Below are 24,052 nucleotides of genomic sequence, written 5' to 3'. Positions count from 1 at the left end.
CTCCTTCCCTACCTTATAAGTTTCAAGAAAGGCATTTTTAACTCCCTCAGTGGTCCTTGTGTCACCCAAGATAAAGTTAATTGAATTCAAAAGGCAAATTCTTCTATAGTCTAATCTTATTCATAGGTTATAACGTTCACTGAATAACAAATGGATAAGGCACTTGGAAAATCATCTAAAATATAATCTAAAAAGTATCTACCATTAGTGGATTGTATTAGGAAGCTTTACTCTCATTCTTTTAACTATTGACTTTAGGCCAGTTTCTCATTTTGTTTCATTTTTTCTCATCTTGCTCTGGCCAGCTTTCAGAAGTTGTCATTGACTTTCGGAAGTATCTTTGCATTTGGCTCAGCTTCAATAGTAAAAACTAAAATATTGGGCAAACCCTTCCTCTTCTGAATGACTCTAAAAAAAACAAGCTTCCAAATACAAAGTGGATACTGTATAGCGTCTTTTTTATAATGATAATCAAACAGTTCAAGCAACATTGTTTATAACATTTTACAAATTAATTCAATGAGTATAAGGAAATTTGCTTGCTCTCAGTAATAACAATTTTACAGAATTTATTTTCTTTTAGTTTTATATATATTTCATGTGATCATTACATTATTATGTGAAATGTATAAGGTAAACACAGGCATCTCCATTGTGTAGAGAAGAAAACATGACCCAGAATTATTAAAAACATTACCTAAGTAATGTCTCTTAGCATCTGGCTTTTCCCATTTATTCGCCATTCACATTGTCTATACTTCAGACTCCCAAAAAGTTGTAGTTTATTGAAGGGGAGTGGGTGATATAATATAATAAAGTTCATTCAGTATTGCCTAAAGAATAGAAGTATTTCTTACCCATGCATTTACTATAATTTTTAAATACTTTTAGGCATTATATGGATAAATATACCTTAAGCCAGTTATACAGTATTACTATATCATATCAATAATGTCATTATGCAATATCTAATTCAATGGATATGAAAGCACAAATAAATTATGTATTACTTCAGTCAAAACTATTTTCTGCTATGAAGAAAGTTTGGATGTGTAAAAAAAAAGCACTGAACCAACCCATGCTGTTTGTTAGTGATATTACAAGGGGAAGAAAAGAGATTACTCAAGAAGACAATTGAAGGTATTATTGAGCTGAACTAACTTTTCTCTAAGACACTATATATATTTTAAGCAGATATATTCTAACTATTGAGGAGATTCAAGAAAAATTCTTCACTCAAATGCAATTTTGGTCAATTCCCCTGATTTTAATAAGAGATATGTTGTATAATATATCACCCCCAATTGACACATTCCCTAAAGACAAAGATCCGTATGCAAGGAATCAACATAACTCAGTCTTAAAGAACTAACTCAAGAGGAAATAACAGACCTTAATTTTTAGTGTGGTATTACCCAGCTTCGTCAGTCAAGTACTGAAAACTGACATTCTAGAAGTTGTTTTGCACTGTCTCAGTCAAAGACAGACTGTGAAAATAACGGAACTTTATTCAGTTGCATAGTGGTAACTTCAGCAGTTATAACAGTTACAGAAATAAAGAAATGCCACTGGCATTAATAAGCGTGAAAATCAATCAAAGAATACCCATTAGAAAGCTCAAATTTATTAATAATTTATAATTCTGTCATGAAGCAATCCACTTTCCACTTACAATACTAATATAGTTTAGTCTAAGAATTATGGTAGCAGAGAGAGGGCAGAATATGGAGAGAAAAAGTTTTTAAAAAGAGGAATAACAAATAAATATGGTGTAAAAAGAAAACGGAAGATAAATAGCTAACAGACCATCAGAGAGGAATGCTGATGGGTAAGGAGTTACAAGGGAAAGTGAAAACAAAATATACTGATTGTATCTCTTAAAAACAGTACCACCTAAATACCTTAGGAAACAGTAACACTAAGCCTCCTATTTGCATATAATTCTGTGTCTTGGGTACAGCAACATCTCAGCTTTAAATTGTCCCACCTGGTCATCCTCCAAAATAAGGATAGTGAAACACTTCAGTTGATCTGCCATTATGCTAGCAAACATTTCTCTGCTTCAAATATGGCAGCATTGCAAATCTTTATTTGTTTTCTTGATGACATTATAGAATTAATACAATAATTTGCCAGTGTCTTGAGAGAGTTTGGATACAAATCTTAATACATGGGTAAGAATGAGATGAATTCCTCTTTCATATTTAACATATGCCAAGCAAGGATGTATTTGGAAGAGGTGCAATATCTCTTTTCCTAGTTCAAGCATTTGAGTCATAAAAACATGATAGATGTTTTAAGTCTGAAAGCTGCTGCCTAGCACTCAATCAGTGCTGTAGAGATGAGGTAACTCTGATAGTACCATATTTAAAAAGCATAATAATTATAACACATCTAAGACAAGATATATTTAGACATTACAACTGTATAATGAAGTTGTAATAACTAATAATATTAATCAAAGTTAATATATAATTTTAAGAGACAGTCATGCATCAGTTCACGCTGTGGCACTCTAATTAAAAAGGGTGTCTTCAAATAATTTAGAAATTATAAGCTGGATTTGTAGAAAAGAAGAAGTATGAATTATTTTTTTCTGATAGCAGAGGGCAAGTCAATGACTAATGCATCTACCTTTATATAATAAATATTATCAAATTGTTGATTTTTCTTCTTGCTTACAAAGGAAATATCTTTTTATATTTTTAAAATGAAAGAGACTTGCAACTACAGCTGACACTACTCATGACATCTTTGTAATGATTTGGTCCCAATGGTCAAAGACCCTCCACAACTGTTTCCAGACATCTATATCATTGATTTATAAATATTCACAGAATAATCTGAAGTGTATGCAAGATTAACTACAATCAAGATGACACCAAAAAGTCACACTTTGTCCTAAATCTTTTTCCAAACTAGAAGATAATAGAGAAAAGTACCAAAAGAGTCACTAAATGATATGGCTGAATACAAAAACAAGGTAAATGTTTTCTTAAGCTGTAAACTGACTGGGTATACAAAGAGTTAACTATACCATCCCTGAAGTCCATGCTGAAAAAGAGACAGTAGCAGAAAGACACGCTTGTACAGCAGGAAAACAAAGATTTAGTATGCTCCACTAAAGGGGACTGAGGTAAGATGGCAGAATAAGAAGCTCTCTTTACCAGAACAGCTATTAAACAAGTAGAAAGTATATGAATCAGCTATTTCAAAACTTTGGCATCCAGTAGAACACTGTGCAGTACCCAGGGAAGAACAGGGGGAAGAGGCTGGTAAATTCCAGTAAATTGCACTCTGCCTGCAGCAGTAAATAGAAGTGAGTTGTACTTTGACTGCAATAGCTACCACCACCCATCTGTGTTTCAAGGCTGACAACAGTGAAGTGATCAGACCTGGCTCTGGTACAACATACTGGTGCCAGCATGGGACAAAAAGTCCTAGTTCCCCAAGATCTGGGGTATGTACTCTGACCATGAAGCCCTGCTTTTCATTAGCTACTTCAGATCACTGGGGGCCTGACTCCATTTTAAGAACCCACTCTGGACAAAGATGGTAAAGGAAATTAAAGACAGAATGCTTCTGTGTTAGTTCGATTCAGTTGTCAACTTGGCCAGGTGAGCATACCTAGTCTTGTTGCTGCGGACATAAGCCAATGGTATGTCAACCCCATCTGTTGCTAATTACATCTGCAGTCAGCTAGGAGGTGTGTCTGCTGCAATGAGTGACATTTGACTTAATTGGCTGGTGCTTAAATGAGAGAAGGCAATGTAGAACAGCTCAACAGCTCCACATTCCTCATCTCGGCACTAGCAACTCAGCCCAGGCCTTTGGAGATGCAGAAAGAAGTCACCCCGGGGAAAGTTGCTGGAACCCAGGGGCCTGGAGAGAATACCAGCAGAGACCATCCTGTGCCTTCCACGTAAGAAAGAACCTCAGTGGAAAGTTAGCTGCCTTTCTTCTGAAGAACCAACAAAATAAATCCTCTTTTATTAAAAGCCAATCCATCTCTGGTGTGTTGCATTCCAGCAGCTAGCAAACCAGAACAGCTTCCTTAGACATGTGGAGAAGAGTTGAAGCACTGCATTTGCTAGGCAGGTGCCAAGCCAAGAAAATGCAACTTTCGGGAGACAGGAGAGAAACACTGGGCACCGTCATGACTCCTTTCCATCTGACAAAGGAACCCTGGGTGCCAACAGCCTTTCTGCAAATAAAGTATCTTTTGATGTCTTACTTCAGACATTTTCATACCCTTAAAACTGTAAATTTGTAATTTAATAAATCCCCTTTGAAAAAAGTCAACCCATTCCTGGTATAGTACATTCTGGCAGCCTTAGCAAACAAAAACAGATTTTTATTAGCAGAAGAGTGGGGTGCTGCTATTTGCAAATACCAAAAGTGCTGGAATGTTTATAAATGGAGAAGGGGAAGATTCTGGAAAGATTGTGAGAAGTTTGATAGGAAAGGCCTAAATTGCTTTGGAGAGACTTTTGATAGAAATATGGACATTAAAGATACTTCTGATGAGGCCTTAGACAGGAATGATGAATGTGTCATCGCAAACTGGAAGAAAAAGGAGATCCTTCTTTTAAAGTGGCAGAGAACTTGGCAAATTGTGTCTTGGTGTTGGGCAGAAGGGAGAACTTTAAAGTAGCAAGCTGGGATATTTAGCTGAAGAGATTTCAAAATTAAATGTGGACAGTGAAGCCTGACTTTTCTTTGCAGCATGTAGTAAAATCTGAGAAGAAAGGGATAAGTTGAGAACTGAACCACAGGTACAAAGAAACCAGAAATTGATGCTTTGGAAAGTTCTGGGCTTTCAGAAAGTGAGACACTAGAGGCTAGTGCCCCATGTGAGGATTTAGACAAACATGGAAACAGCCAGTCATCTCACTATAAAACAGGATTAGAGATGGAGTTGTCCATAAAGGATCTGTGGAAAGTTCTATTGTCTGACAGCTTGGATCTATGTATGCTACATGTTAAACTGACAAGTTTGTTGAAGGACCTGTATAAACAGAATCATTGCCTAAATGAACTAACAGTGACACAAAAAGGACAAATTGAAGGAATAATAACTTAAAAGGCAGACCCATGGAAGCTGAGGTCCGGAGCAAAGAAATCTCAGGCCAGGAGATTAGTGAAAAAAGTTCGTTAGCTGAACTAACTTTTCTCAGGTCGACCCGTGCAGGTGGGGAGAGTGAATTTGCCCCAGAGTTTGTGGAAAGCCAGACTTCCTCCCCATTGTTCAGGAAAAATGTTACCATGGCAAGGATCTCAGATGCTTGGGGAATTGAGGGGAGCTTGGCCATCCCATTTTCAGGAAGAATGTTGCTGCCCCAGGCCTCAGAGAAGGTAAAGCACATTCCCTGGGGGATTAGAAAAAGCTTGTCCACCACCCTAGTGTTTAGAATAGGGTGAGCCTCTGCAGGGGAGATGACAGAGAGTCTAAGTGCTGCTGGGATGCTTGAAGAGGGTGGTATGGAGAACAAGGTGGTTTCCTGAAGGCTTGGAGAAAGCAAGCTTGCTGCATAAGCCTTGGAGAGAGTGGGGCTGCCACTGTCTCAAGCCTCAAGGATGAACATCTTTCTTTAGATAACTCTCAATCTTTTAAATCTAATGCAGTTTGCCCTGTATGTTTTCAGAACAATTTGAGAACGTCGATCCTGTTTTCCTCCCAATTTCTTCCTACGGCAATGGACATGTTTGCCCTATGAATGTCCCCCTTTGTATATTGGAAGCTGATACTTTGTTCTAACCACAACCACAGGTCCACAACCATAGGACAATTTTTCCCTGAGACAAACCATATCTGTAACTGATTTTGATAAGGCTTTGTACTTATTGTTACTGAAATGATTTAAGCCTTTGTGATATTGTGATGGAATGAATATATTTTGCATATGGAAAGAACATGTCTTTTAGGGGCCCAGAGAGTAGAGTGTGTTGGTTTGAAGTTGTTATGTATCCCATGAAAGATCATGTTTCCACAATCCATCTTTATGGGGGCAGATCTATTGAGAGTGGGACTATTTGGTTAGATTGTTTCCATGGAGATGTGCTCCAGCCCATTCAAGGTGGGTCTTAATTCCCTTGCTACAGTTCAGTATGAGAGCATAAAAAACAAATGAAACTGAGAGAGAGTTCAGAGAAAGAAAATTCTCCAGGAGAAGCAAAAAGGACACACAGAAACTGAAAGAGTTATTTTGAAACCAGAACCCAGGAGAGAAGGACCATAGACATAACCTTGCACTTTTCCATATGATAGAGGAACCACAGATGCCAGCAGCCTTTCCTCAAAGTAGCTATCTCCCTCTTGATGCCTCAATTCAGTCATTTTCATGGATTTAGGACTATACATTTGTAACTTAATGAGTCCCCTTTGAAAAAGTCAACCCATTTCTGGTATATTGCGTTCTGACTGCATTAACAGACTGAAGTACTATCTATGTTCTGCCTGGGAAAGACTGACTTGAAAATCCCCCCTCCAGCATGCTGCCCTGCCCAGGCTTGCCCTTCAGGCAAAAGCAGCTTGACTGCACTGGCAGATGAAGAAACAACTGAGTCAGACTAACCAAAGCAAAGACTTACCTGCTTTACTTCCTATAGTGGAACACCAGGAGAGGGACAAAGTGTGTTTCTTGGGAAGTAAAGTGGGCATTCAATTCTGTAAACAGAAGAACTCCTAAGTCTACTAGTAAGCACAAACCTAGGACAAGAAACTCTCTGGAGAAGACAAGGAGGATTTTGCACTTGGCGTTCACCTTGGGCTGACTTTCCTGGTAGAAGGATCAACTCTGAAGGAAACCATTAACAAAGGTAGAGCCATTTTGTAAAGATTGTGAAAGTTGTCTTATGCTTAGTTTTCTAGTTTTTTTTGGATTTTGACATCAAAGAAAATCTCTGTCATATCACTAGTCACACATTCAAGAAACAAGAATGTCAGGAAGTTAATCCCAGAGTTAACATTTTAAAATAACATATACAGTGCACAGAAAGTGTACAAGACAAACAAAGAAATAGGAAATTATGGCCCATTGAAAGGAAGAAAATAAATATCCAGAAATCATCAATAAAGAAGACCAGACTGTAGACTACTGGACAAAGACTTTAGAAAAAGCATATTCAATATGCTCAAGGAGATGGCAATACAGAGGAAGAAGTAAAGAATGTCAAAGGGAAAATGAATACACACAAGAATCTCAACAAAGAGAAAGAAAACTTTTAAAAGAAGCCAAGAAGAGCTTGAGTTGAAGACCACAATAGTTGAAATGAAAAATTCCCAGGAGGGTGTCAACAGCTAATTGGAGCTGGCAGAAGAAAGAATCAGAAGCCATAAAGACAAGACAATTGAAATGAATTAGGCTGAAGAACAAAAAGAAAAAAAGAATTATAAAAACTGAAAATAGACTAAGGCACCTCTGGGATGCCATCAAGCATGCTAGTATATGCGTTATGGGAACTCTAAATGAGAAGAGAGAGAGAGTAAGTAGCAGAAGGAATATTCAAAGAAATAATGACAGAGAAATTCCCAAATTTAGCAAAAGATGTGACTGTGTACATGTAAGAGGCCAAAAGAAGACAAAACAGGATAAACATGAAGAAAAGTGCACCCAGTCATTTATTGATCACACTATCAAACACAAAGGACAAAAAGAGAGATTTGAAAGTTTCAAGAGAAAAGTAGCATGCTATATACAAAGAAATCCCAATTACACTGAGAGATTTCTCATCAGAAACCATGGAGGCAAGAATTACTTAAAGTGCTGAAAGAAAATAATGGATAACCAAGATTTTTTTATCCAATTACTTTTCTTACAAAAATAAGGGAGAGATTAAGACATTCCGGCAGAAACAAAAACTGAGGAATTTAATCACTGCTAAGCCTTCCTTACAAGCTATGCTAAAAGGAATCTTTGGCCTGAAAAGAACATGCATTAGACAGTGGCTTAAAGTAGCATAAGTAAATACTTTGGTAAAAGTTTATATGGGGAATTTATAATTATATGGGTAATTATAAATTCCAATATCATTGCATTGTATTTGTTCATAGGTTGCTCCACTTCTTACTTCCTATAGATCTTAAAATAAAAATGCATAAAAAATAATGATAAATCTAACTTTTTGAGCATACAATATACAACGATGTAAGTGATAACAAGTATAAGAAATAAGATGGAGGAACACATGTTTATAGGAAAAGAATTTGGGTATACTACTGCAGTTATATTGGCATCAAGCCAAATATGATTGTTATATATTTAGGATTTTAAATGTTAAGCCCATTGTAACTACAAGGAAATTATTTGAAAAAAATATCCAGATGGAAAGTGAAGATACTCAATATGGTGCAACAAAAAAATTAGAATAATATAAATGTAGAAATTAACAGGAGAAATGAGGGACAAAGTAGGTAAAAAGCATGCAAAGGCTAAATATCAAAATGGCAGAAGAAAGTTTTGCATTATCAGTAATGAGTTAAAATGTAAATAGATTTAAATATACAGTCAATAGTGGAGATTGGCAGAAAAGATAAAAAAGCATGACCCAATTCTCTACTGTCTGCAAGAGACTCACTTTAAAGTCAACAATACAAGGAGGTTGGAATTGAAAGATTGCAAAAATATGTACCATGCAATTAGCAAGCAAAAGAAACTGGAGAAGCTACACTAATATCAAGTAAAACAGACCTCAAATTAAAACATTCATGAGGTATCCATGATCATTATATATGCTTATATTACATTTTAAACTGTTAGAAGAAGATCTAACAATTATAATTATATATGAACCTGTAACAGAGACCCACAATATATAAAGTAAATACTGACAAATTAGCAGGGAGAAACAGAAGGTTCAACATTAATAGTAGGAGACTTTAATATGCCACTTATGATTAGGGACAAAAGTTCTAGTCGGAAGATAAATTAGGAAATATAAATCTTAAATGACTCTAAACCAAATAAACCTAATATATATATATATATATATATATATATATATATATATATATATATATATATATATATATATATACATTCATACATATATATCACTTCACCCAACAAAATAGATTACACATTCTCACACATTCTTCTCAAGTGCACATGAATCATTCTTCAGGTTAGATCATATCTCGTTTCACAAAACAAGTCTTAATAAATTTGAAACTATGATATCATGCAATGTGTATTCTCCAACCAAAACAGAATGAAGCAAGATATCAAGAACAGAGAGAGAAATGAAGAATTCAAAAATACATGGAAATTAAGCAACATACTCATAAACAACTAATGGATTAAAGGAGAAATCAGAAGCAAAATTAGTTAATCTTAAGTGAATGAAAATTAAAATATAACATATCAATTTATGGGATATAGCAAAGGTAGTGTTTAGAGGGAAGTTTATACTCTATATGCTTACATTAAAAAAGAGGAAAGAGCTCATATTAGAGACCTAACTTTAAAACAGGAAGAATTAGTAAAAGATGAACAAACTAAATCGAAAGGGCACAGAAGGAAGGAAATAGCAAATATTAAAGTGGAGATAGGTAATAGAAAAAATAGAATTAACTAAACCAAAAGTTGCTTCTCTGAAATAATAAACAAAATTGACAAACATCTAGCTAAACTGACAAAGGAAAACAGAGAGTATGCAAATAATGAAAATTAGAAATGAAAAGGGAAACCAATACTGATCTGGCTGATATAAAAAGGACTATAAGAGGATTGCTCTAGTTTGCTAGCTGCCAGAATGCAATAAACCAGAAATGGAATGGTTTTTAAAAAGGGGAATTTAATAAGTTGCTAGTTTATAGTTCTAAGGCTGAGAAAATGTCCCATTTAAAACAAGTCTATAGAAATGTCCAATCTAAGGCATCCAGAGAATGATACCTTGATTCAAGAAGGCCGATGAAGTTCAGAATTTTTCTCTCATCTTGAGAGGCACATGGTGAACACATTCAGTGTTCCTCTCTCAGCTGGAAGGGCATATGGTGAACACAGCATCATTGGCTAACTTTCTCTCCTGGTTTCCTGTTTCATGAAGCTCCCAGGAGGCATTTTCCTTCTTCATCTCCAAAGGTGGCTTTCTGGTGAACCCTGCTTCATGTGGCTATGTCGTTCTGCTCTGCTCTCTCTCAGATCTCTCATTCTCCAAAATGTTTCCTCTTTTACAGGACTTCAGAAACTAATCAAAACCCACCCAAATGGGTGGAGACACATTTCCCCCAATCTAGTTTAACAATCACTCTTGATTGGGTTACCTCTCCAGGGAGATGATCTATTTACAGATTCAAACATACAGTATTGAATAGGGATTATTCTGCCTTTATGAAATGGGGTTTAGATTAAAACATGGCTTTTCTAGGGGACATACATCCTTTTAAACCAGTACAAGGATACTATGAACAACTATGTGTCAATAAATTTAAAAAACCTAAAGGAAATGGGTGAATTTGTAGAAACCCACTACCTCCATTTATGCAAGAAAAAATAGATTTCAATAAAGCAATTACTGATAAAAAGATTGAATTAATACCCATAAACTTTCCAATAAAACAAAAGCTCAGGAACAGATCGAGTCACAGGGGAATTCTATGAAACATTCCAAGAAGACAGAAAATCAAGTCTGTTCAGAGTCTTCCAAAAAGTTAAACAGGAGCAAATGAACCCTAATTCATTCAATGATAACATCACTCTCAAAGAAAAGCCAGAAAAATGTCTCTCAAGAAAAGAAGTCTACTGATGAATATCTCTTATGAATATGGGTGCAAAAATCTCAACAAAATACTAGCAAACTGAATTCAACTGTATATGAAAAGAATTATTCACCATGATCAAGTGGAATTCAAGCCTGGTATACAAGGTTGGTTCAGCACAAGAAAATTATTCAATGTAGTACAACACATTAACAGAATGAGGGGGAAAACCACATTATCATCACAATTGATGGAGAAAAGGCATATGACAAAAATTGTACCACTTCTTGATGAAAACATTTGAGCCCTAGGAATAGAAGGAAACTTCCTCAATATGATTTAAGGCACACAATCATACTTAATGGTGAAAAATAGAAAGCTTTCCCTCTAAAATCAGAAACAAGATAGAGATGCCCACTGTCACTGCTGTTACTCAACATTGTACCGGAAGCTCTCGCCAGAGTGAATAGCCAAGACAAAGAAATAAATGGCATCCAAATTGAAAAAGAAGGTAAGCATTCCCTATTTGCAGAGTATATGATTCTATATAGAGAAAACCGTGAAAAATCCTCAACAGAGCTCTTAGAGCTAACAAATGAATTTGCCACAGAGACGGGATAGTAGATTAACACCCAACTATCAGCTGTGTTTCCATATGCAAGTAATGAACAAAATGAAGAAGAAATCAAGGAAAAAATTCCATTTTCGATAGCAACTGCCTTTTCAATAAGTTGTCCTAGGAATGCTGGATCTTCATTTGCAAAAAAAAAAAGGAGCACCCCTACATCAAACTTCTACAAAAGTTACATCAAAATGGATCAAATACCTAAATGTAAGAGCCAGAACTATCAAACACCTAGAAGAAAATGTAGGGAAGCATCTTCAGGACCTTGTGTTAGGTGATGGATATTTGTCTGTATACCCAAAGCACAAACAGAAAAGAAAAAAAATAGATAAATGGAATCTCATCAAAATAAAAAAAATATTCAGGCCTCAAAGGACTTTATTATTTAGCTAAACAACAACCAAGACAATGGAAGAAAAATAATAAGAAACCACATTTCCATAAAGGTTAATAAACAGAAAATATAAAGAAATCTTTTAATTTAGTAAAAAAAGAGCAAACAATCCCACTAAAAATGGACAAAAGTCTTGAATAGACATCTCTTTAAAGAAGATCACAAATAGCCAGAATGCATATGAAAAGATAATCAATATCATTAGCCTTCAGGCTAATGCAAATCATAACCGCAAGTTACCATTTCACACCATTAGAATGGCTCCCATTAAAAAAAAAGAAGAAGAAAATAAGTGTTGGAGATGATGTGGAGAAATAGAAACACTCATTCATTGCTGGTGACAATGTAAAGTGGTGCATCTGCTAGGGAAGACAGTTCGTCAGTTTCACAGAAAATAATTACCATACGACCCAGCAATCCCATTACTATATAACTACCCAAAAGAATTGAAAGCAGGGAATTGAACAAATATTTGCACACTGATGTTTATAGTGGCATTACTCAGAATTGTCAACATTTGAAAGCAACCTAAATACCCATCAAATGATAAATGGATAAATGAAATGTGGTATATACCTACAATAGAATATTATTCATTATTAACAGAGAATGATGTCCTGATACATGTGATAGCACATATGGATTTTTAACACATCATGTTGAGTGAAATAAGCTAGACACAAAATAAAAAATGCTGTACAATCTCACTGAGATGAAGTAGTTAGAATATGCAACCACATAGATTGAAAATTCTACAGTACAGTGTACCAGAGGATATGGTGAATGGAATGGGAAGTTAAAGCTTAAAATATACAGGATTCCTATTTGGAATTATGAATATGTTTTGGTAATAGATGACAGTGATGGTAGCACAAAATTGTCAGTGTATTTAACAAAACTGAAATATATACTTGAATGTAATTAAAAGAGGAAATGAAGGATAGGATGTATGATAGCTGAATAAAAATTAAAAGAAAAAATTTCCTGGAATTACATAATGAACCCTAGGTTAAACCATGGACTAAAGTTAATAGTGCAACTGTAAAAATGTGCTTTCATCATTTGTAACAAACATTTCACACCAAAGCAAGAAATTGATAGTAGGATGCTATAGGACAATCTTGCATTTTATTCATGACTGTTTTGCAGATCCAGAACTTCTCTAATAGAGACAAAACTGTTTAATAGGCAAATAAAAACGTAAATGGAAAAAACATTATCTAGGCCTTCAGTGAGTAATAATCTTTTTGCCGGTGGAGAGGATTGCTTCAGTGTTGATGGCTACTGACTGATCAGGGTGGTGGTTGTTGAAAGTTGGGTGGCTATGGCAATTTCTTAAAATAGGACAACAGTGAAGTTTGCCACATAGATTGACTGTTCCTATCATGAAAGATTTCTCTGGAATATGCAATGCTATCTGTTAGCATTTTATCCACAGAAGAACTTCTTTCAAAATTGGGGTCAATCCTTTCAAACTCTGCACTGTTTTACAAACTAAATTTATGTAATATTCTTGTTCATTGTTTTCATTTCAAAATGTTCATAGCATCTTCACCAGGAGTCAATTCCATATCAAGAAATCAAATACATTCAAGTTTTTCATGAGGTTGCAGCAATTCAACTGCATCTTTAGAACTCACTCTAATTCTATTTCTTTATTTCCATGACATCTGAAATTACTTCCTCCACAGAATTCTTGAACCCCTCAAAGTTATCTGTCAGGGTTGGAATCAACTTCTTTAAAATTCCTATTGATGTTGATATTTTGATTTCTACTATGGATCACACAGTGGCATCAAGAATGGTGAATCCTTTCCAGAAGATTTTCAGTTTACATTGTCCAGATTCATCAGAGGAATCACTGTCAATGACAGCTATAGCCTTATGAAATGTGTTTCATCAATAATAAGAAGGAAAGTCAAAATTACTCCTTGATCCACTCATTATAGAATGGATATTGTGTACAGGCAAAAAACAACTCTAATTTCATTGTACAGCCTCCACCAGAGCTCTTGGGTGACCAGGTGCATTGTCAATGAGCAGTGATATATTTTGAAAGAAATATTTTTCTTTTCTGAGCAGTAGATAACAGTAGGGTAAAATATTCAGTAAATCATGTTGTAAACAGATGTGCTGTCATCCGAGCTTTGTTGTTCATTTATAAAGCACAGGCAGAGTGGATTTAGCCTAACTTTTAAGGACTCTAGGATTTTCAAAACGTAAATTGGCTTCAACTTAAATTCACCAGCTGCACTAGACCCTAACAAGACACTCAGCCTGTCCTGTGAAGGTTTGAAGCTAGATATTCACTTCACTCTAGCCGTGCAAGTCCTAGATGGCATCTTCTTCTATCCAAACAATTTCAACTTTCTTCATAGCAACAATAAGGCTGTTTCACTTTCTTATCATTCATGTATTCACTGAAGAAACATGTTTCATTTCCTTCAAGAACTTTTCCTTTGAATTCACAATGTGGCTAACTGTTTGGCATAAGAAGCCTAGCTTTTAGCTTATCTCAGCTTTTGACATGCCTTCCTCACTAAGTTTAATCATTTCTAGCTTTTGCTTTAAAGTGAGAGAAATGTGACTCTTGCTTTCACTTGAATACTTAAAAGCCATTAGAGGGTTATTAATTGGCCTAATTTCAATATTGTTGTGTCTCAGAAAATAGGAAGTCCTGAGAGATAGAAGAATGCCCAGTCAGCAGAGCAATCAGAACACACACGCTATTTATAGATTAAGTTCACCATTTCATTTGTGAATGGTATATGACACCCCCAAACAGTTACAATAGCAATATCATAGATTACCATTACAGATATAATAATAATAATAATGAAAAAGTTTTGAAATATTTGGTAATTTGGAAATTACCAAAATGTGGCTCAGATACAAAGAGAACTTTCTGTTGAAAAAAAAATAGTGTCAATAGACTCGCTTTAGGCAGGGTTGCCACAAACCTTCAAGTTGTAAAAAAGGCAATATCCATGAAGTGTAATAAAGCAAAATGCAATAAAACAATGTTTGCCTATAATAAATTCATTCACATTCATCACCCCTTCCATGTCTCTGGACATAACTCAAAACATCATTGAATATCTGTGGAAGCAATTGAAATCTGGGGATTTAGTTTAAGACCTGAGATGTATCTATAGTCAAATTCACCTACTGAAACTCATGTTGAAATTTTTAATTATTTACTTTCCATATTTCTGGAGTTTTCCCTTCATTCATTTTTTTAAATTATACAATATATTCTTATTATAATGAGTACTAATTTCTGATTCACAGAAAAAAATAATCCTTTCCCTCAAACCTCTTCAATCCACTCCTGGTTGTAACCACTGCCATCACCCTTGGTAGTTTCCTTATGTCTTTTCATTTATCATATAAATATATATATATATATATATATATATATATATATATATATATATTTATGTATATGTATGTGTATTTTATATATATATATGCTTCAGTATGATGTTTTATTATTGGCTAATATTTGTTAGAAATAGATACATATCTATTGAAAAAATAAAGATATAAACAAATATATAAGGAATGGTTAAATGTTTTTAATGTAATCACAATCTCCATGAATTTCTTTGCATGTACATACATATGCATAAATATATATGCACATATGCATGTATGATTATTTTTTAATTGTGTAGATATGACCATAATGTGTATATTAATAGATAGAGATTCATTGCTTTCTAAATTACTACTTGACATTTTTTCAAATTATACTGGCATCAATTTATATTCCCATAAAATATATAAAGATAAAATTGCAGGTTACATATACATAAATTATTTGTTAATATATCATGGATAAAGCAAAATATCTGTTAAATAAAAAGGAAAATGTAAAGTAACTCATACCTAGATTATTTCTTAATCTAATCTCTATCCATATACATATGTGCATATGTATTCATACATAGATGTTTGCATAACCAATCTACATATTGATAGATTACTATAGAGAGATTTAATGTGTAAACTGCTGCTCAACATTCCCTAAGTGTTTTATATATCTATGTATAAAAATATAAACATACCTGTACACATATATAAGCACATACATAGATATACAATTTCTCAATTATAGCAAAAAATCATTTTTAAAATTTTTGTTTCTATAAATAATATGCAATAAGTAAAAATGATTTTTAAATTTTTTGTTTCCAAACACAATATGTAATAAATATTCTAAACATTTGTGTGTGAGAATATGAATCTAAAAGCATTCATCCATACATAAATAGGGAGTTTTTTTTTTTAAGTTAAGAACTTCCAAGTGGAATACCTAAGTAAAACTTTGTGCATAATTTAAATTAAAATGTGTAAATATATTATGGCATTGAAATCAGGGAAAACTGCTAAACAATCCAGTTCATGCCTAAATAAAAGTGTGTATAATGATTTTTAATCCACTCGACTTTGGGGGATGTAACAAAAAATTGTTCATGAGGATTAGAACTGTAATCCTGGCAAATTATTTGCCAGAAATGTTATAGCAATTTATCTTCCCACCAAATGTGTATGATAGTATTTATTCCTCCAAGGCATCATTGGCCGTTAAAGTTACTATCTTCTTTCCCCCTAACTTGATGATTAAAAAAAGCATCATATCATTACTAATCTGCATTTCCTTGACACTTTATGAGGTTAAACAAATTTTTATATATGTTACTGGTAAATGATTCGATTTACTTTGAAAATTATCTTTATCATTATCTATTTTCCTTTTCAGTTAATTTATTTCTCATGATTTAGAAGGAAATATGGTTATATTATCTATATAGAATTTATCAGTCATAAGCTTTGCATTCTGTTTCTTTACTTTTGGATCATTTGTGCTATCTATTGCCATAAAATATTTATTTTTAAACATTTAAATGTATTTATATTTCTTATTATGGCTTTCCTATTTCTTTCCCTACAGAGTTTTATTATTTATTTGAATTACACAGTGGTGGTCCTACAATTTTTATCTGATTTTTGCAGCTTTATAACATAATCATATTTCCATGTTATGTGTACTTCTTTATGAGCAAAAATTATTCTTAGTCAAGTTTAGAGGTAAGTTGGATGATATTTTCGATTAAACTATATGTTAAGCTTCCAGAAAGTACATATTAAGAATTCCCAATTGAAGAATGCACAACGTAATTTGTATACCAGATGTCCAGTTAACAAGACAGACATTTGTAATGAAGTATGCATACATATACGATTTATATTCCTTCCCAAAAGACGGCCACCCCGTCTCTAAAGAAATACTTGCCGGCATAGTAAAATTATTTTGGAAAATACTTAGGTCTGTTCAAGTACCCATATGCGTAACGAGTTCCTAGAGTTCAGTACCATACAGCACATAAGATATTAGCCAAAAATATTTAAGGAACAGATATTGCCTGCTTTCTGCCTAAACCTCTTCTATCAAATATAAATACACTCTCTTCTGCAACAGTTTTATTCTTCCCAATTGATATTAAACTGATTTTTCCAGCACTAATTAAAGAAAAAGATCAAATTGGGGTTTTCAAGCAACCCTTAGATTGGAATGAAAAAATAAGCATACTTTTAGTACAGAAAAGTATGACAGTAGTATATGGATGTATTTTTTCTAAATGTTTTATCAATGTGCTTGTGCCTGTTTGAAAGGATTTATGTACCCTAGAAAAGTCATGTTTTAATCCTAATCCCATTTTGTAAAGGCTGGCTATTTCTTCTAATCCCTATTCAGTACCATAGTTTAGAAAATTGATTAGGTTATTTCCACAGACATGTGACTCAATCAAGCGTGGGTATTAAAGTTGATTAGATGGAGACATGTCTCCACCCATTCTACGTGGGTCTTGATTAGTTTACTGAGCTCCTATAAAAGATGAGACATGTTTTTGGAGAGAATGCCTTTTGCAAATGATGAGAAAGCCACAGCAGAGCTGAGCAGAGCCACAAGGCTGAGAGAGCAGAAAATATCACAGAACCACGAAGCAGAGAGTCCAGTAGCCAATGACTTTTGGAGATGAGAAGAAGCCTGGGGGAGCCTCATAAGGCCTGGAGAAGAAGCTAGCAGAGGGCATGTTTACCATGTGCTTTCCCAGTGAGAGAGAAACCCTGAACTTCATCAGCCTTCTTGAACCTAAGTATCTTTCCCTGGATGCCTTAGACTGGAGAATTTCTATAGACTTGTTTTAATTGGGACATTTTCTTGGCCTTGGAACTGTAAATTAGCATTTCTTTAAATTCCCTCTTTGAAAAGCCATTCCATTTCTGGTATATTGCATTCCAGCAGCTAGCAAACTAGAACAGTGTTTATAATATCTATTAAATGGAATTGTGCATCCTTAAAGGCCAGAGTGGCATTTTCTTCATTATTGGCAGACTAATGCTTATCACAAAACTTGAAAAATAACAACCTCTAAAAATATTTGCTAAAAAAGAAAATGAAAGGAGAATTGAAGTAATATTTCAGTTTATAAAACTTGGAATGAAAATCTGATACTTTAAGAGACAATTTCCACTCATTCAGACTTGCAGTGTTGCAGAACTATTCATAAGCTCAGATCAATGAGGAGGTAATAAAATTTAACTCATACATATGCTCTAATCACAAGTAAAATACTGGTGGTGGACTGATGAATGCTATGATAACATTTATGATCTTGGCTATTTTTGGAGATTGAATCAAGTTCCTCCACGAAATACTTGCTTAATCCTTAATCTGTGTTTCTGTGAGTGTGAGCTTACTTTATGTTATGTTAATTAAGGTGTGGCCAAATAGGATCAGAGAGTTCATATTACATATGTCTAGAGGCTTTGAAAAAAAAGGGGGAAATTCTGATGTCAGTCAGAGAAAGCCACAGCTAGAAGCTAGAAACCAGAAGTAGAAGTGCAAAAGGAGGGAAAGAGAGGTTGCCAGGTGTTGGAGGATCACCATTACCAGAACCCTGTCAACTCTGGGAGTAAGCATGGCTTTGACAACATCTTGCTTTTGGGTTGCTAGTTTTGAAAAGATTGAGTCAAAAAATTCTGCTGTTAGGCAAGCCAACATGTCTTATTTGTTGTCAGCCCTGGCAAACTAAGTTTTTATCAATGTAAATTGAGAGCATAGCAATGAACAGTAATGATGCTTTAAACCAAATAAACCTCTCATATATGTCAGTATACTTTTAAACCCGAGAAGTAGATCTGGAAATTTAGCAAGCTAAATTGTTAAATGCTAACGTACTGTTTTAGATTGCTAAAGCTGCCAGAACGCAATATACCAGAAATGGATCAGCTTTTATAAAGGGAATTTGTTAAGTTACAGGTCTACATTTCTAAGGCCTTAAAAATAGCCAAACTAAGGTACCCAGAGAAAGATGCCGTGATTCCAAAGAAAGGCTGATGTCTATCAGATGGGAAGGCATGTGGCTGGTGCTTGTTGGTCCTTGTTCCTGGTTCCCTTGCTTTTAGCTTCTCATTCCAGTGGCCCAGTTGCCTGGGCTCCTGATTTAGCTGTTCGAGTACAAAACTCTGGGTTCTATTTCTTAGCTTAGCAACTCTGGTGCCAGAGATTCTTTCTCTTCAGGTTCTGGCTATTTCTGTGTCATTGCTAAGCACCTGGGCTATTTCTGTCTCCATCTCCACACATCTGCATCTAAGCTTTCTCATAAATGTTTCCCTGCATTGGTTCTTTTAAGGACTCCAGTAAACTAATAAAGACCCACCTTGAATGGGTGGAGTCACATCTCCATTTAATCAAAAGGCCACACTCACAATTGGGTTTGTCACCTATCAATGGAAAAAACCTAATGAAAAGATCCCACCCTACAATATTGAATCAGGATTAGAAGAACAAGGTTTTTCTGGGGTACATAACAGTTTAAAGGCAGCACAAATGCATTATGCCAGGAATTCTACTAAGAGTTTTATGCATATAATGATCTTAATCCTGACAACATCCAAATGCATCAGGCTGTATTATCAATCTATTTTGGAGCTAAGACTAGGGCAGTCTATAAAATTTGACAAACTGCTCAAAGAAATTGACTTAGCTAGAATGTGAACTCACATTTGTCTGATTTCAAACTACGCAAAACTATCTCTTAGTGTGTACAAAAGTATTTGCTGAATTTACCATTTTATTCTGTGTGATATTTTTTTACTTATAAGATTTCTCATCAAATTAAAGTGAGTTACATGTCTCTGATTACACTAACAGAGGGCAGGAAAAGTCATTCCAATATTTCTGAGTGCTATAGATATATGTCTGGGAACTAAGCCTCTTTCAAAAGCAGTTGGACATTCAGTTCCTGGTGCCTACCCATGCTAAAATAAATAAATAAATAAATAAAAAGCAGTTGGACAGGAACATTTATCATTTTTATTTGTAACCACGAAAAAATGAAAGCAGTTTTTGATTAAAGAAACAAAGCATTTGGAGCAAAAATGTATGAATTACTTTTTTATTCTAGAAGCTTGATTATGAAATTAAAACAATTAGCTCACCACCTCAGTCTTCTTCTATGTATTCATGCATTACTCACTTACTCCTTTAACAAACTCCAATAGGGCTCTGTGCTAAGCAGTGAGGACAAAAAGATGGCTATGGTGTATTACCCACCCTTAAGGCATTTCTTACCTAATTATAATAGAGTGGGATAAGTGCTAAAAATAAATAAATAAAAGCCAGGTAAAAACAAAGTACTGCAGAATAAAGATAAAGTAATCATTTCTGCATAATATATTTGAGGACTCTTTCCTATGAGTTATATGAGTTGACACTTTGAAGCTCAAAAGGCACAAAAAGTTGCAGGTTATTTTTGACAAAGTAAACAATGTGTCAATGGTATGTATTAATTGTCCACCATCACAAAATACACTTTATCACTCTACCCCAAATCCCATAAATACATAGTCTATCACCAAATTTCATTGATTGTCTAAAACAAAGCTACAATACATTTTTTCACAAAAGCAGACATTTCAAAAGAACATTACATGAGTGAAAATGTTATTTAGAATGAGATGCACTTCACAAAGCCTTATGTTTGAGTTTTCAGTTATACATTGATAGAGACTTTGTAAAATAAGAAGAAACACCTTTGCTTTAATAAGACATACTAGGTAACTTATATCAAGTTTCATTCTGAGAAATAAAAAATAAGAGCAAAAGATAACCTATTTCTCAAAATCATTAGATAGATAACTTAAAAGTGGAAAATTATAGGATGAAGATACAAAAGAATAAAAAAATGAAAGAGAACCCAACATCTTCAACACTTGGGTTGAAGTGGTGTTATGGTCAGGCTCATGTGTCAACTTGGCCAAGTGGAGGTACCTATTTGTCTGGTTGGGCAAGTGCTGGCTTGTCTGTTTCTATGAGGACATTTCATAGAATTAAATCATGATCATGTCAGCTACATCCACAGCTGATTTCATTTGTAATCAGCCAAAGGGGAGTGTCTTCTGCAATGAGTGATGCTTAATCTAATCACTGAAAGCCTTTTCAGGAGGATTCAGAAGAGACAGGCTTATTCCTGTTTTGGTTGGTGAGCCTCTCCTGTGGAGTTCATACAGACCCTTCATTAGAATTGTCGGCTTCACAGCCTACCCTGTCGAATTTGGACTCTGCATTCCTCAGTCACGTGAGACACTTTTATAAATTTTATATTTGCGAGTGTTCCCTGCTGAATCTGTTTCTCTAGAGAAGCCTAACTAATACAATTGGTATGTGCAAATTGTAGGAAAGAGCTTCAGCAACAATTTGGACAGTGCAATAAGGCTGGTAGTAAATTTTAGCCCAATATATGTCAATATACTTAATGCCCCTCATCCACCCTCCCCACTGACATAGACCATCCTTGGGTTTGGATACAGTGAAGCAGGAGAAACTGAAAGTAGACCAGTGTTCCAAGAACTGAAGGCAATTTTCAAATGGTTTCAACCATTGAAACTGGAAAAGACAATTCTGTTTCTTCGGCATCTCTAGTTATTTCTTATAAGCAAACATTTAATCTTCAGTGGAGAAAGATACTATTTTCTTAAACTTGAAATATTTCTACAGTTTTTATGTACAATGGCTAACATTCAACAAAACATAATTAAACTGCCAAATCAACAAAAAAAATTTCTAAAGTGAATAAAACAGCAGCCAATAGAAAAATTCCCAAAAGTGACAGATAATGGCTTTATCAGAAAGAATTCTTAGTGCCTATGCTAAATATATTCACAGAATGAAAACGCAAGATCAAGATTGTCAACAGGAAAGTATAAATAATGAATAAACCATGAATGAACAATGAAATAACAAATCAATATTTCAATGAATTATTTTAACATTAATTAAACATAGCCAAAAATGGAATAAATGAAATGGAAGATAGATCAAATAAAATATGCAGAGAAAAAAATGAAGAAAATGAAAGGACAAGAGTGAGGTACAGTATTAAACATATGCTAAATCTAACCATATTTAGCAAAACTGAAAAAAAATCAGAGAAATAGATAGAAATCTTAAAATAAGCCATATGGAAAAAAAATGACAGATTGCCATCTATAAGCAAATTAAGACTATCAGTTAACATAAAAAAATGCATTGAGAATTTAATAGAATAGCATCTTCAAAGTACTGAAAGCAAAGAACTGTCAACTTTGACTCTTATACCTTCAAGAATAAAGGAATAAAAAGAATAAAGGAGAAATGAAGAAATTTTCATGCAACCAGTCACCATGAAACTCTTACACAAATATCAAAGTGTCTGCTTTAGGTACAAAGGGATATTCAAGATAAACATAGTTTAGAGATTCAAAAATGAATAAACATTCAAGAAAGGTTACATCTGTGACAGATTAAATGAATAGTCACTGTATATAAGATTATTGTTAATATATCTTTCTAGTTTTAAAATGTGCTGAGAGTTAAATAATAAGAACATATGAATTGGGAAGGGGTGTAACTGTAGTTAAATGTTCTAAGTATTTGCATGTACATAGGAAGATACTCTATTTATATTGGATTTTGCTCACTTAAAAGCACTTCTAATAATATCTGTATTATTCCCGAAATAAATAGTAAAAGATTATATAGCCAATAAGTTTATAGAAGGGAAAATGGGTTAATAAATTAGCAATCTTTAGGGAAGCAAAGATAAATAAATAAATAAAATTAGAACATGTGAAACAAAGAAAAACATCTATTAAATGGCAAATCTAAAGGCAAGTAATTATTACATTAAGTATAAATGAGATAAATGATATGATTACAAATAATAATGAGATTTTCAGTAAGAAAAATGATTTAAATTCAGCCTTTTATGTTCCTTACAAAAAACACAGCTGAAATATAGTATAGAAAAAAAAATTAAGTGGCTTATAAATGTTAATTCATGCAAACCCTAACCTTAAGAAAGCTACTATAGCTCTACTAATATCAGAAAAAAGATATATATATTAAGGTATAAAACTACTAGGGAAAAATAAGAACATAACAAGAAAGCTATAACAATTCTAAATGTTTAGTTACCCAATAAAACAGCTTCAAAATATAGTAGACAAATCAGAAACAGAACTACAAGTAAAAGTAATAAATACAATCATAGACATTTTAACATGTCTGTCAGTAAATAACAGAACAAACAGGAAACATATATAGAGATTTTTATACAGATATATATCTTTTTCTGATAATGTACATGTTTATATGTGATATGGGTTACAAATATGTGAGCAAATGGTTCTGAGAAGTTCAAGACATGGACTAAGGGGCCTACTGATGTTGTACTGCACTGATAATTCCAAATAATTCCACTCATGTGAGTTTTACTTATAATAACTTACAGCTTTCCTATACTCTGGAGAATTGCCTCACACTAAAGAGGAGCCTGGAAGAATATCCCCTCACCAACTAGGGAAAGCTCACATCCCATAATGATCTCATCTGTAGAACAAAAGGTTTGCCTTCTTGCCTCAACATGGGCCCACCTCTGCAGACAGTGCCTCCTGTAGTCTTCTTGGTGAGATAGGACTAAAGCTCAACTCCTTCCCTAGGCCTATCTTGTTTTCTTTACACCCTCAATAGATGTGCAGGGACATAGTAAATGGCAGAAGCACCAGTATAAACAAGGCTTATAAACAAGGAGGAAGAAATACTTCAAAATTCCCTCTTCTCCCCCACCCCCAAGTTTCTGCCAGTACATCTTGTTGACCATATCTAAAAGCAAACTAGCCAGCCAGGACCTAGATGACCTGGTCTGTAGTGGTCAGCTCCCTGAAATGTAGACCAGAACAGAGTGAAATGGAGGAGGACAAATCCATTGCAGGACTAAGGAGG

This window comes from Tamandua tetradactyla, chromosome 19, assembly GCF_023851605.1.
Source record: "Tamandua tetradactyla isolate mTamTet1 chromosome 19, mTamTet1.pri, whole genome shotgun sequence".
In the NCBI taxonomy this organism is placed as follows: Eukaryota; Metazoa; Chordata; class Mammalia; order Pilosa; family Myrmecophagidae; genus Tamandua; species Tamandua tetradactyla.
The sequence above is the reverse complement of the archived record's forward strand: the minus strand, read 5'-3'. Positions refer to the sequence as shown.